General features: G+C 39.2%; 1 protein-coding gene across 1 annotated transcript in view; it reads right to left on the bottom strand.

Moving 5' to 3' along the window:
• MTUS2 (microtubule associated scaffold protein 2) overlaps positions 1–2,378 on the bottom strand; it is a 1,510,781-nt gene extending 1,508,403 nt beyond the window's left edge. Inside the window, exon 1 of the mRNA XM_085621650.1 lies at positions 1,817–2,378. The gene's annotated coding sequence lies outside the window, so the exon portion shown is untranslated. The remainder of the gene's footprint in view (positions 1–1,816) is intronic.
• Between the last annotated feature and the right edge of the window lie 12,881 nt (positions 2,379–15,259).

Here is a 15,259-nt window from a genome sequence, read left to right as displayed (position 1 = left end):
CCACACACAACCAAAACAACGCGTGACACGAGACAGCCGCTGCCTGGCACTGACTGTGGAGAGTGTCAGGAGAAGCAGAACTCCAGTCAATGTTCTCCCACAGCAGCGCTACAGAGCGCTGCCAACACAATGAGAGTGTCCGCAGACGCAGAACTCCAGTGACTGTTTTCCCACAGCAGCGCTGCCAACTCAATGAGAGTGTCAGGAGACGCAGAACTCCAGTGACTGTTCTCCCATAGCACTGCACGCACATTGAGAGTGTCAGGAGACGCAGAACTCCAGTGACTGTTCTCCCACAGCAGTGCCACAGAGCACTGCACGCACAATGAGAGTCAGGAGGCGCAGAACTCCAGTGACTGTTCTCCCATATCACTGCACGCACAATGAGAGTGTCAGGAGACGCAGAACTCCAGTGACTGTTCTCCCACAGCAGTGCCACAGAGCACTGCACGCACAATGAGAGTCATTAGGCGCAGAACTCCAGTGACTGTTCTCCCATAGCACTCCACGCACAATGAAAGTGTCAGGAGACACATAACTCCAGTGACTGTTCTCCCACAGCAGTGCCACAGAGCACTGCACGCACAATGAGAGTCAGGAGGCGCAGAACTCCATTGACTGTTCTCCCATAGCACTGAACGCACAATGAAAGTGTCAGGAGACGCAGAACTCCAGTGACTGTTCTCCAATAGCAGTGCCACAGAGCACTCCACGTACAATGAGAGTGTCAGGAGACGCAGAACTCCAGTGACTGTTCTCCAATAGCAGTGCCACAGAGCACTCCACGTACAATGAGAGTGTCAGGAGACGCAGAACTCCAGTGACTGTTCTCCCATAGCAGTGCCACAGAGCACTGCACGCACAATGAGAGTCAGGAGGCGCAGAACTCCAGTGACTGTTCTCCCATAGCACTGAACGCACAATGAGAGTGTCAGGAGACGCAGAACTCCAGTGACTGTTCTCCAATAGCAGTGCCACAGAGCACTCCACGTACAATGAGAGTGTCTGCAGACGCAGAACTCCAGTGACTGTTCTCCAATAGCAGTGCCACAGAGCACTCCACGTACAATGAGAGTGTCAGAAAACGCAGAACTCCAGTGCCTGTCTCCCATAGCAGTGCCACGGAGCACTGAGAGTGTCAGGAGACGCAGAACTCCAGTGACTGTTCTCCCATAGCAGTGCCACAGACCACTGCACGCACAATGAGAGTGTCAGGAGACGCAGAACTCCTATGACTGTTCTCCCATAGCACTGCACACACAATGAGAGTGTCAGGAGACGCAGAACTCCAGTGACTGTTCTCCCATAGCACTGCACGCACAATGAGAGTGTCAGGAGACGCAAAACTCCAGTGACTGTTCTCCAATAGCAGTGCCACAGAGCACTGCACGCACAATGAGAGTCAGGAGGCGCAGAACTCCAGTGACTGTTCTCCCATAGCAAGCAGCGCTGCGCAGCGCTGCCTGCACACAGAGTGATGCAATGCTAATACCTGCCACTGCTGATAAAGATGCACAATACGCAACCAGCTGCCAACACCTTCCTTCAAGGCAATCCTTGCGTGTGCATTTCTTGCCAGAAGGGTATACTGCTTGGTCTATTCAGACGTAGCACAAAGTAAACATGCACATAAAATGCATTGGTGAAAACAACATTTTGGGGCCAGTGGGATCTCTTTAAGAGTCGTGTATTGGTCCTGCACCTTAAAGGGCCAATAGGAGAGAGCTCAAGTACTCCATGCAGAAAGAAAAACAAACATCCTTTGTTCACACCATGCAGGTGCATGGGTGCAGCCGGGTTGCAGTACACTACTTACCTACTGTTGGTCAGCACGAGCACTCCCTCCAGCTCCCTGGATTCCTCCACAGTGAAGCGGGGCTGGTCTCTCCCCTCCGCGGGGCTGGTCTCTCCCCTCCGCGGACCCGCGTTCATTCCAAGCCGTATCCCACCAGCAGTGAATCAGAAGGTAGACACGGAGTGCAGCATTACAGTAAACAAGCGCACGGTTCCGGTGCCATCAGCTGCTCGCGCGGGCGGCGTGCACGTGCGCTCCCGGCTGCTGCAAAACATATCTCCCCGCTCATTAGCATCGTGCAGCCCCAGATCTGAGGAGCGGGGACGGCACTAAACTGCGCCGCTCGTGAAAAATTAAACAACGCAGCGCGCCGCCCCCTGAAGCGGGGTTGTTGACATAGTGAAGGCTGGCGACGCAGGGCTTTCAGTGGCCCGAAGGCAGGAAGGAAGGTGGCGAGGAGAGGGGTGGACCGAAGGGCCAGCGGCAGAGGTGTCGCTGGTTCTAGGGCTGATGGCGAGAGAAATGCCGTGATCCCACCGCAGCAGCCCCGGCCGTTCAATCTTTGTAGTTCACTCAGGAAAGCGAGTCACATGAGAATAGCAATTACAGTGAAGCTGCAGCAGCTGAGCCTCGGATGCTCTCGCGCTGTAATGCGCCTCCCACTCTGGCGGCTCTGTGCACGGCGGTGCGCCTCGCATAACCAGGTAGCGCTGCTCTCTGGAGGCAGCAACCCGTTTATTACACCATGTGCTGCCGTGGCTAATGTTTCTGAGTGGAATATTGCAGATTTCATTTTAGAGAATATTCCAGAAGGATTGAAGGTAGAAGTTTTGCGGTGGCAGAGCTTGATATGGTTGTAGTGTTCACAATTTTTGCCAGTTTCAGTTCAGTGGTGGGCACTGTAGGGGCCAAGTATAAAATAGTTTAAATTCGACCCATTTGCAGCTTATGTATTTGTGGACGTTTTCTCCTCAACCCTAACCCCTTACCTTTCTCTCTTGATATATAGTATGCAAATTTATTTTGACAGGTTTGCAGCAAAAATTAAAAAAGGGCGCTCCTTCATTTTTTCAACTAAATCACCCCTCCCCCCCAGCCTAGGGCCCAGATTGTTGGCGGATTTATAATATTTTTTTAATTGGTAAAGGGACGTGAGTAGGGCACCCTCCCCAATGTTAAAGAAGCCCCTGTTACCTCCATGCGGTGCAGATTAGAAGGTGTCCTGGGAACCTCTTACCTGGGACCCTGAAGACCTGACCCCAAGACAAACTGCTTACACCGTTGCATATTACATCACTCATAAGATGTTCAATGACTGTATTGATAACAACCCTACTGACATCTGAAATTACATCATTGATAGCAACACTGTGCACGGCGGGGGCGGGTGTTATAGTTACTTTAGGGCACAAGTTACAAGTTATAATTACTTGAAATAAATATGGGTCCCATGCATCCACCAAGAAAACGGTCACAAACAGGCAGATTTTGTGACCGGTATATTTGCATTTGGGATGCATCATCCCAAATACAAAAATCGCTATTTAAGGAATCGCTAAATTTGCGATTACTTAAATTTTGATTGTATTCAACAATTCTTTTTAGCGATTTCGCTAATTTGAATTGCAAATTACCATCAATCTAAAGTTGATGGTAATTTTCGATTTCTTGCGCTCGTGCATTTTTCAAAGTCACATGTTACACCCACACATGCCCTTGAGGCATGTGTGTGCGCCATGTGGTTAAATTGTAATTTCAGGGGTAAAACAGGGTATCCTTTTGGAAACCTTGCACCCTTGAAATTGCATGTGCAATTTGTGAGAACCTATTGGGTACTCGCAAATTGTGCATGCAATTCCCATTTATTCCTATGGGCCTCTGGAACCATAGGAATGAATAGGAATCAATTCCTTAATGGGGACTCGCAGTTTGCATAGGCAATAGCGATTCTTTAATTGCAATTGCTTAATAATCACAATTAAAGAATCGCTATTGCCTATGTTGATGCATGTACCCCTAAAACACTATAAGTGATGAATTTCAGGGCTATTGTAAGTTTAAAACAGTATGATTCAATTAAAATTGTCACCTTACTATAACGTTCTTTTAACATTTGATTTTAAGGAGAAAAATAATATGTATATATATTAATATATATATATATTTAAAAAAAAACAAAGTTTACAGTGCCGTTATAGTTAGGATCAGATTTCACTCATACAAAACCATAGAAATTCAGCAGTTATAGTTACCCGAGCTAACTTTAACTTACACCCCTGCTATGCACTGCTTATGACCTCACATATTCCACCACTCATGACATGGTCAGTGACATCACTGATGACATCACTGGTGACATTTCTAAATACATCCCTGATATCATCCATTGATTGTGAGTGCTTCCTAGACGTTTCTGAGTGTTAAACATATATATTAAGGTATCACAAAAGGTAAATTATTTTAATTTGTGTACTACTAATAAGTAATACTGTTTTAAAACATAGGTTATGTGAGTGTCTGTGTAACTGTGTATCTGTGTGAGTGGGTGTGTGTGTGTCTGGGTGTGTAAGTAGCTGTATGGCTGAACAAGCAGCTGTGTGAGAGTCTGTATAGCTGAGTGAGTGGTTGTGTGAGTTTTTATATGGGTGAGCGGCTGGCTGTGTCAATGGCTGTATGAGTGAGTGGCTGTGTGAGTGGTTGTATGGGTGAGTGAGTGGCTGTGTAAGTGGCTGTAAATGGTGAATGAGAGGGTGTATGAGTGGCTGTATGGTATGGGTGTGTGAGTGGCTGTAAATGGTGAATGATAGTGTATGAGTGAGTGAGCAGGTGCACAAGTGTCTATGGGAAGTGTGAGGGTACATTAGTGGCTGTATAGGTGGGTGGATGGGTGTGTGAGTGTGTGTATGGGTGAGTGGCTGTAGAGGTGTATGAGTGGGTATGTGAGTGCCTGTATGGTTGAGTAAGTGATTGAAAGAGAGGCTCTATGGGAGACTATTTGTTTTAGTGACTGTTTAGGTGACTGAGTACACATGTTAGTATATGTATGAGTAAGTGAGTGGGTGTGTGAGTACCTGTATGGGTGAGTGAATGGTTGTGTGAGTGCTTTTATGCAGGAGTGGGTGTATGAGCGGTTGTATAGGAATGCGAGTGTCTGTGTGAGTGGTTCTGTGGATGATGCCATCAGTGATGTCATTTGAGATGTCATCAGTGATGTCAATGACCATGTCATGAGTGATGTAATATGTGAGGTCATGAGCAGATCATTGTAGCGGCTAAAGTTATGGTTAGCTCAGGTAATTATAACTGCTGAATTTCCATGGTTTTGTAGGAGTGAATTCTGAGCCTAAATATAATGTTCTTGTAATCTTTGTTTTTTTTCAGTAAATTTCTAAGGTTTTTATAATTCTATTTCCTAACTATAACATCCCTGTAACCTTTGTTTTTTTTGTTAATTTCTAAGGTTTTCTAAATTCTATTACCTAACTATAACCTCCCTCTAACCTTTGTTTTTTTCAGTGAATTTCTACGTTTAAAAAAATGTTTAATCCTAACTGTAACCTGTTACCTTTGAGAGTGGGTGTGTGAGTGGCTGTGTGTGTGTGAGTGGATGTGTGAGTACCTGTGTGAATGTATGAGTGGGAGTAAGAGTGCCTGTGTGTGCTTGTGAGTGCCTGGGTGAGTGTCTGAGTAGGTGCGTGAGTTCCTGTGTGGCTCTGTGAGTTCTTCTTATGTGGAAAAAAGGGGAAGACCTTTGCATGCTATTATGGAATAAGGGAAGAGGGTCGTGTCGCCCCCTTCCTAGGCTGATTTCAGCCCTGGGCACCACATCCCCAAGGACCCAGTTGAAATTTAATTGGTAGGGTGGCTATGCAGCCCCCCTCCCCGGGCCAATGTCATCCCCAGGGACCCCATCCCCCATGGCCCAGCCTTAACGCGATGGGGAGGGGGGCCGCAAGTCCCCACCTCCCTGGGCAGATTTCATCCCCAGGCGCCCAGTCTTAATGCAATGGGGTAGGGGGTCCACATGGTCCCCCTTCCCAGGCTGATTGCAGCCCTAGGGACCACATCCCTCAGCCATGTTTCTCTGGGTGCCCTGGAGCCTACCCAGGGCACCCAGTGTGCATTGGGACCACGGGGGGAGCCTCAAAGCCCCGGTGGTACCCATCTGGCTCTGCGCCTCCTATGGGAGCCGGCATTGCTGTTGCACTCATGGGGCAGCTGGAAATGCAGCCCCCTATGTTCAAGAGCAATATTTTCATCTTTTTCCCTGCTCGCATATCTGCGGGCAGGAAATGAGATGAAGCCTCCACTTCCAGCAAGCGGAAGTTGTTTGATAGCTCTCACCTGCTGGAAGCAGAGTGTTTACTGTTGCTCTCCCACCAAGCACAACCAAACAGGTCCCCAGGCCTATTAGTGCCGCACAGCCCCCTTCCATTTTTGTACAGGAGCCGACCCCGGGGGCTCCCACCTCCCTGGGGTAAGCCCCCATGTTATTTTTCAACAATAGCCCAGTGAGGTGGTGGTCTCGAGGCCTAGGAGGGCTCACGCAGCTGTCCCATGTTATTTATTCATTGAAGCCCTGGGCAGGTGGTGGTCCCTGGGGCATATTGAAGCCCATGGAGGGGGGGCCCATGTGTCCTTTTCTTGCTTTTAACATAGCCGCATGCCCCTGGGACCTGGTCCATCCAGGGAGTTAATTAAAAAGAAGAGCGGGAAACAACACTAGTTTTTAAAAATTTCACAGCGACATTTGCAAAAATCTCAGTGAATAAAAGAAAAAGTGTTTTTTCACCAGGGCTGCGTCCCAGTGGGACCCCAAGACCATGGCTTGGGGGGTCAGGGGATTCATACCCTGCCTCCTTTTTTTAAAAGTTTTTTTGGGGACTCGGCTGAAATTGAGTCCCAAGATGGCTGCCAACACTTCTTGGTTAAAGTGTTGGTAGCCAGTCAGAGCTCTGCAGATCTTTGCATGAGCTTGTCATTATTCATGAAGACTTTGCGATCGTAGATATACAAATTTCGATTTCCTTAAATTTTCTGCAAACTACTGAATGGATTTACGCCAAATAAACTGAAAGTGTGATCTGGGTAACCAAATCTACCTTTCTGTCAAATTTGGTGTAATTCCGTCCAGCAGTTCGGGCTGTAGTTGTGTTCAAAGCCCCTATAGGAATTAAAATAGGAAAATTCACCCTTTTCTTCGCCTCCGCTTGACGGATTGCCCAGAAACTTTCCATGCACACCAAGACCTAACTTTACACTTTTTGGGAAAATTTGGTGAAGATTCATCCAACGGCACCAAAGATATAGGCAAGTCAAAAAACACTTTTCCTATGTTCCTATTGAAACATGGTCCTAATTATAACTACCTACCGGCGACTTCCAGTAGGTATTTTATATATATATATATATATATGTATATACATATAGGGAAAACTCTCGAAACGCGTAGGCTGAAGGCGCTTTACCATGCTGTGGGATTCTCCCTGACTCCGCTGCTGTCTCCCGAATAAATCAAGGAAAAATCGAGCGTTGTGTGGGTGTCTTCAATTGCGGGGCAATTGCAATTGGAATATGTGTGGCCAGCCAGGGTCACGAAGACAACCCCACTGCTTCTTGCAGGTCCGTGTGTCTCAGGCTGGGGCACCTTATGCGGAACAACGTGCCTGTTCGAGGAGCATCACTAAAGCAACGGGAACAGAAGGGGATCGCCAGCAACCCACTGGGTGAAAACTACAGAGGGACTATGGGAAACAGCACCAATTTTGGATCCTAGAAACTGCCCTGGACTACACGAACCAGAGTGCTTTGCAAGAACACGCCCACTAAGGCGGGACCAAACAAACTATATCACCTGCGGGGCAATTGCGATTGGAATATATATATATATATATATATATATATATATATATACATATATATATTACCTACTGGCAGTCGCCAGTAGGTAGTTATAGTTAGGACCTATTTTCCATAGGAAATCCGCAACATTCAATTTGGAATAACGTTGGCGCCGATTGACGAATCTTCGCAAAATTTTCCAAACTTTTGGCCAGCTCTGGTCCGCTCCTATCCTGAAAAGTTCACGGTGATTCGTCAATCGGGGGCCGAGAAAAAAAGGGGGTCCCAAAACACGTTTTCCCCATGCATTTTCCCATAGGACCTGTTGACGCAGCTACAGCCCGAACTGCTGAACGGAATTACACCAAATTTGGCAAAGAGGTAGGTTCCATGATGGAATATCGTTAACATAAATATCGTCAGAAATAAATATCGTCACTAAAATATCGCTTACATTAATATCGTCATCCTATACTTAAACAAGAATTCACACAAGTATCGATTTTTTTTTATCGACAACCCTAATATCGTTCACACTAATATCTACAACATAAATATCGACTACTACATTATCGACTTTATTTTAAATATCATTACCTTAGACATTTATATCAACTACACTAACATCGACGACCTATCTGCTTATAGAAATATACAAAAAATATCGTCTTTTTATTACCAACTAGATATGCACGATTCTTTTATTTTACTCACTTGTTTTTACTATTTTACTTTACAAAACTATTCACACATATAATTATTTAGTTTTCCTAATACTTATTGATATAAAAATATATAATATATGTTAAAAAAAATTACATTTACTGATACTATCATACACTCCGATGGCCTAAATGTGAAACACATTTCATTATTTTCTACATATAAACTATTTACATATAAAACAAAAAAGCACATATAAAACTTTTTACAATGTACTTTAACAAACAAATAGTGATGCAACAAACTCTTACGAAAATAACGTTTTTCTAATTCGAAATTACGTTCTCGACCAATGATTTTGAAATTTCACTAATTGAACCAATCAAAAGCTACCATTAATTAACTCACTAATATAAAAACAATTATACACTTAACGTAATTTACCATTTTTGGCACAAACTTGGAGAAAAACGGTTACCTTGCTGAGAGAAGAGAATACAAACCTACGACTACAACTACAAAACGTCATACTACACTTCAAGTAAGTAAAATCCCATTGCTTTTTTCATTCAAACTTAGCAAAAAGTAGATAAACTCCCTAATTTAAAAACTGTTCTTCTTTAGAGTGAAAACAAAACATGTTGAACTTATCAACAACGACCCAAAAATTAGATGTAAAAACATTTATAAACTACCTTATCCATGTCTACTTAGATAGCTGATAAAAATTATTTAAACTTGCTAAGTAAATGTACTATTTACTTCATATGTTAACAACTACTATCATCCAAATACTATAAGTAACACAATGATTATTTTTTCCACAGACTCTACAAAATTATTTACCTATCCACAACTACACTACCAACATCTTCTACTACATCAAGTAAGTATAGTCACTGTATGTATAACAATTCTGAAAGTAAAATCAAACACCTATAACACTAAATCATGTCTTTCAATTATTCTTTAACACTACTACAGAACTTAAAAATAAGAAAATTCAGAAAGAGAAATAAGAATAAAAGAATTACCAGTGAAGCCACATAGTAAGTATATGGTCACGCTTTTTCCTGCTCTTATACACATCTCTGTAAATCGTCTTCAATGTTCTTAAAAATACATATATTCCACAGATCTACCTTAGACATGGCAACTGGAGCTACTTTCATTACTTCGCAAAAAGGGAAACTAATGCTGAACTACATGGGTTACACCTACACCCAAGAAAGAGTAAAAGCGAATAAGACCCATTGGAAATGTAGCAAATATTACTCAAGTGCATGCTATGGTAGAGCAACAACTGTTGATAACAATGTGGTAAATGTACGTGAGCATAACCACCCACCAAATGTAACAGAAGTGGAAGTTAGAGAAGCACTGGAAACATTGAAAGATGCTAGTAAAGGATCACAAGAAACAAGCACTAGTATTTTGAAAAATGTTTTAAGCAAAGTGCCAGAACATGTGACAGGACAGCTACCTTCTATTCCCAACTTAAAAAGATTAATTTCAAAAACTAAACGTGCTTCAGATCCAACTCCACCAACGCCAGAAAGTTTTAAGGATATAAAAATATATCCTGAATATACCATTACACATAATGAGGATAAATTCCTAATGTATGACAACCAGAGTCATGACAAACGAGTTTTACTTTTTGCTACTAATAGTAATTTGCAAAAACTTAAATCATGTGAAACATGGATGATGGACGGGACTTTTAAAGTTTGTCCCAAACCTTTCTATCAACTTTACACCATCCATGGGGAATACCAAGATACAAATATCCCTCTAATTTATACTCTGCTGCCAAACAAAACAAATACTACCTACGTTGAACTTTTAACAAAGATCAAAGAATTAACAGATAATTACTATCCTCAAAGAATTATAATTGACTTTGAAATAGCCCTGATTCAAGCTATCCTTAAGATATATCACCATACCTCAATACAAGGTTGTTATTATCACTACAACCAAAGTATATGGAGACACTTACAAAAATCTACCTTAAGCATTGAATATTGTACAAACAGTCACTTTGCTTATCAAATAAAAAAGTTGATTGCATTGGCATATGTACCAACAACAGAAGTAGCTAACTACTACAATTTATTAATTGACAGCCCTTTCTACCGCACCAATGAGAAAATACTAACTCCCTTCTTGGACTATTTTGAAGATACCTGGGTTGGAAGATTACATCGTTCAGGCCACCGTAGACAACCTAAATTTCAAATTCCATGGTGGAATGTGTATGCTAGTACAATAGCACAGAAAGCTAAAACTAACAACGCAGTTGAAGGATGGCATAATGCCTTCCAAGCCACTTTAGGATGAAGTCAACCAACACTTCACAAACGAATCCAAAGCATTAAAAAAGAAAAAAGCTACCAAGAACTCAGAATAGAGCAATCCCTTTCTAAAATTGGCCCTAAACTAAGTAAACAAACATTAAATATGTACGAATATCTCCAGCAAAAAACTAGACTGTACCCAAGTATAGAAGGTCTAACATACTTAGACCTAATAGCTAAATCAATCCTTTAAATATAAATTTACCATGTTTAGTAATAATTTACTTTTTATTCTTAAAAAACAAATGAATATTGTAAAATATACATTAATATGTTCAATAGAATTATATATTAATTGTTTATTGTATATTAAAAAATGTTTTTCATTGTTAAATATTTTTCTCAGATGTTACAAAATGTAAATTTATGTTATGTACATATCGTGATAAAATCAATGTCATAAAAAATATGTAATATATTAAATTTTTATAAAAAATATAAAAATTTAATATACTAATGTATGCATAATTGAAACTGTATTTATGTACAAAACTGCAATATAATTTGTTAACAAAAATTATGTTAAATGTTTTATAAAATGTTCAAAATCTTTGCAGTAACAAATTAAACTATGAATAAAAAAAAGATCTAAAAATTGTTATTTCTTAATTTAGAAACTTGTCATATGTATGTAAAAATGTTATAAAAATGTTTTTAATTTATATTGTTGAAATGAATATTACAACATGACATATATTATTCTTATTAAAAATAGTAAATAGATAATGCTGGATAATAAACCATAATAATTAACTATTCTAACTCCAATCCTACGTAAGTCAGGGTAAATGGTGGATAGTAAACCATTATAATTAACTATTCTAACTCCAAACAAAACATAAGTCAAGGAAAGTGCTGGATTGTAAACCATAATAATTTACTAATCTAACTCCAATCCAACATAAGTCAGGGAAAGTGCTGGATTGTAAACCATAATAATTTACTATTCTAACTCCAATCCAACATAAGTCAGGGAAAATGCTGGATAGTAAACCATAATAAAGTACTATTCTAACTCCAAACATAACATAACTCAGGGAAAGTGCTGGATAGTAAACCATAATAAATTACTATTCTAACTCCAATCCAACATAAGTCAGGGAAAGTGCTGGATAGTAAACCATAATAATTTACTATTCTAACTCCAATCCAACATAAGTCAGGGAAAATGCTGGATAGTAAACCATAATAAATTACTATTCTAACTCCAAACATAACATAACTCAGGGAAAGTGCTGGATAGTAAACCATAATAAATTACTATTCTAACTCCAATCCAACATAAGTCAGGGAAAGTGCTGGATAGTAAACCATAATAAATTACTATTCTAACTCCAAACATAACATAAGTCAGGGAGAGTGCTGGATAGTAAACCATAATAAATTACTATTCTAACTCCAATCCAACATAAGTCAGGAAAAGTGCTGGATTGTAAACCATAATAATTTACTATTCTAACTCCAATCCAACATAAATCAGGGAAAGTGCTGGATTGTAAACCATAATAATTTACTATTCAAAGTCCAATCCAACATAAGTCAGGGAAAGTGCTGGATAGTAAACCATAATAAATTACTATTCTAACTCCAAACATAACATAAGTCAGGGAAAGTGCTGGATAGTAAACCATAATAAATTACTATTCAAACTCCAATCCAACATAAGTCAGAGAGAGTGCTGGATAGTAAACCATAATAAATTACTATTCAAACTCCAATCCAACATAAGTCAGGGAAAGTGCTGGATAGTAAACCATAATAAATTACTATTCTAACTCCAAACATAACATAAATCAGAGAGAGTGCTGGATAGTAAACCATAATAAATTACTATTCAAACTCCAATCCAACATAAGTCAGAGAAAGTGCTGGATAGTAAACCATAATAAATTACTATTCTAACTCCAAATATAACATAAGTCAGGGAGAGTGCTGGATAGTAAACCATAATAAATTACTATTCTAACTCCAAACATAACATAAGTCAGGGAGAGTGCTGGATAGTAAACCATAATAAATTACTATTCTAATTCCAATCCAACATAAGTCAGGGAGAGTGCTGGATAGTAAACCATAACAAATTACTATTCTAACTCCAATCCAACATAAGTCAGGAAATGTGCAGGTTAGTAAACAATATAAATTTTTCTATCTAAATTATTTTTTATACCCTATTACCCTATAATAACAAAATAACGCTTCTTCAATATTAATTTAATATTTTTAATTAATATTAAAAAATAAATTTCATGTAAAATTTAAAATTTCGAAGTTAAATTTTGATTTCATGATAAATTTCTAATTTATTAATATTTTCTACACTTTTAAAACACGACATTTTTAAATTACTACCCACCCTAATCCCCTATAATACCAAAAACCCGCTCCTAAAATTTTTTTTGGGAAGTTTAAAATTTAATTACAAATTTAATTTGGTGAACAATTCGAAATTTCTAATTAAAATTTCGATTTCTTAATTATTTTCTAATATTTTTATATTTTAGAAATTTTGTAAAAAACAAATTTTAAATTACTACCCACCCTTATCCCCTATAATACCAATAACCCGCTCCTAAATTTTTTTTGGGGAATTTTAAAATTTAATTACAAATTTAATTTCGTGAACAAATCGAAATTTCTAATTAAAATTTCGATTTCTTAATTATTTTCTAATATTTTTATATTTTAGAAATTTTGTAAAAACCAAATTTTAAATTACTACCCACCCTTATCCCCTATAATACCAATAACCCGCTACTAAAATTTTAACAATTCTTTTGTAGAAAATATTTTTTAACACATATTATTACTAGTAGGAGTTTTGTAAGTTTTTTAAAAACATAATACATATTTTTTTATAAATTTTATAACAACTTATATTTTTCTGTCGATATTATATGAAACGACATTTTGATCAACGATATTCTGTTCATCGATATTTTTTCTTGACGATATTTTTGTCATTCTCAAGAAACGATATTTTTTACAAAGATATTTTCTATTACGATATTTTTCACAGTCGATATTCTTACCACGATATTAATGCTAGTCGATATTTTCCCGTCGATATTCTATCTTTATACCAAAGAGGTAGTCCTCAGTTCAGACTCATGCCTTTTGCTTAAATGGTGTAAATCCGTTCAGTAGTTCCTGAGAAAATTAGAGTTAAAAAGATAGATATATCTGGGCGGAGCCTAACCACACATCTCATCGCGAGATCTGATTGGCTGTCAGTACTTCATCCAAGAAGTGTTGGCAGCCATCTTGGGACCATTATACATCATAGCACCTCATTAAAAAGCATTGCAGTTAATAGAAGGTTTTAAGACTTTAGTTACATTATAAATCATTTGTTGATGGTACCATACTCATTTTAGGAATTGTGGTGTGTTCTAAGGTGAATTTACCATGTGAAAAAGCCTTCTGCTGTGATATCATGAATCATGTTTGAGAGAAAACTATTTTCTCATGCTTTTCCCACAGAGGTTTGGAAGGTGATCTATAAGCTAAACTGAGAGCATATGTTCTGTAAATTCACATTATCTTTCTCAGTCATGTGAGAATAGAGTCTGACATTCTCATTAAAACATGAACATCCAACAAGGGCAGAGACTGTCAGTTGATTCCTTTGTGTTCTAGTGCAGCTTCCCAGAGTATTCTAAAGAACAACTAGAGCGCTAACAGTCCTACTTATGACAAACGTATTGCACACCTGAGTGTACTAAAGTGGTAACTCTTAAAATATTTAATTTAAAAAGGAACAAAATGAGGGGGTTCCTTTTGCCATAGAAAGTATGATTAGTGCTGCAGAAAGAAAAATTAGGGCATATTTTGAGTGACTTCTCAAATCCGCTTTTATTTCATTAAAAAATTCTGACATGCAGACTGAAACATGCACTTTCAATACCAGCAGCAGACTTCCCTGGTGAGCAGTAGCTTTACTACAGTGATCTAATAAGCAACTAGAGTTCTAACATTCTGAATTTATGGCAAATGTGTGACACATCTGAATGCCTTCTTGATGGAATCAAAGTAAAAAACTGAAAGTATTTCCTACTGAGGAGACTGTAGTAAATGAGGAAATTAGGAAACTTCATAACAAGTCTCCCAAAATGGCCACCAGAGACAAAAGAGCCCAAATGTAGCACAAATATCACCCAGATGTAGCCCAAGTATAGCCCAATGACAGAATGTCCCAGAGTGTTCTAACGAACAACTAGAGCGCTAACAGTCTTACTTATGACAAAAGTATGGCACACCTGTAGCCATCTTGATTGGAATAAAGTGGTAACACTTAAAACATTTAATTTACAAAGGAACAAAATGAGGGGGTTCATTTTGCCATAGAAATTATGATTAGTGCTGCAGAAAGAAAAATTAGGGCACATTTTGACTTCTCAAATCCTCTTCTATTTCATAAAATAATTCTGACATGCAGACTGAAACATGCACTTTGAATACCAGCAGCAGACTTCCGTGGTGAGCAGTAGCTTTACTACAGTGATCTAATGAGCAACTAGAGTGCTAACATTCAGAATTTATGGCAAATGTGTGACATATCTGAATACCTTCTTGATGGAATCAAAGTAAAAAATGGAAA

Source organism: Triturus cristatus, chromosome 8 (genome assembly GCF_964204655.1).
Source record: "Triturus cristatus chromosome 8, aTriCri1.1, whole genome shotgun sequence".
NCBI classification, from domain to species: Eukaryota; Metazoa; Chordata; class Amphibia; order Caudata; family Salamandridae; genus Triturus; species Triturus cristatus.
Note: the sequence above shows the minus strand (reverse complement) of the source record. Positions and strands in the feature narration are given on the sequence as shown.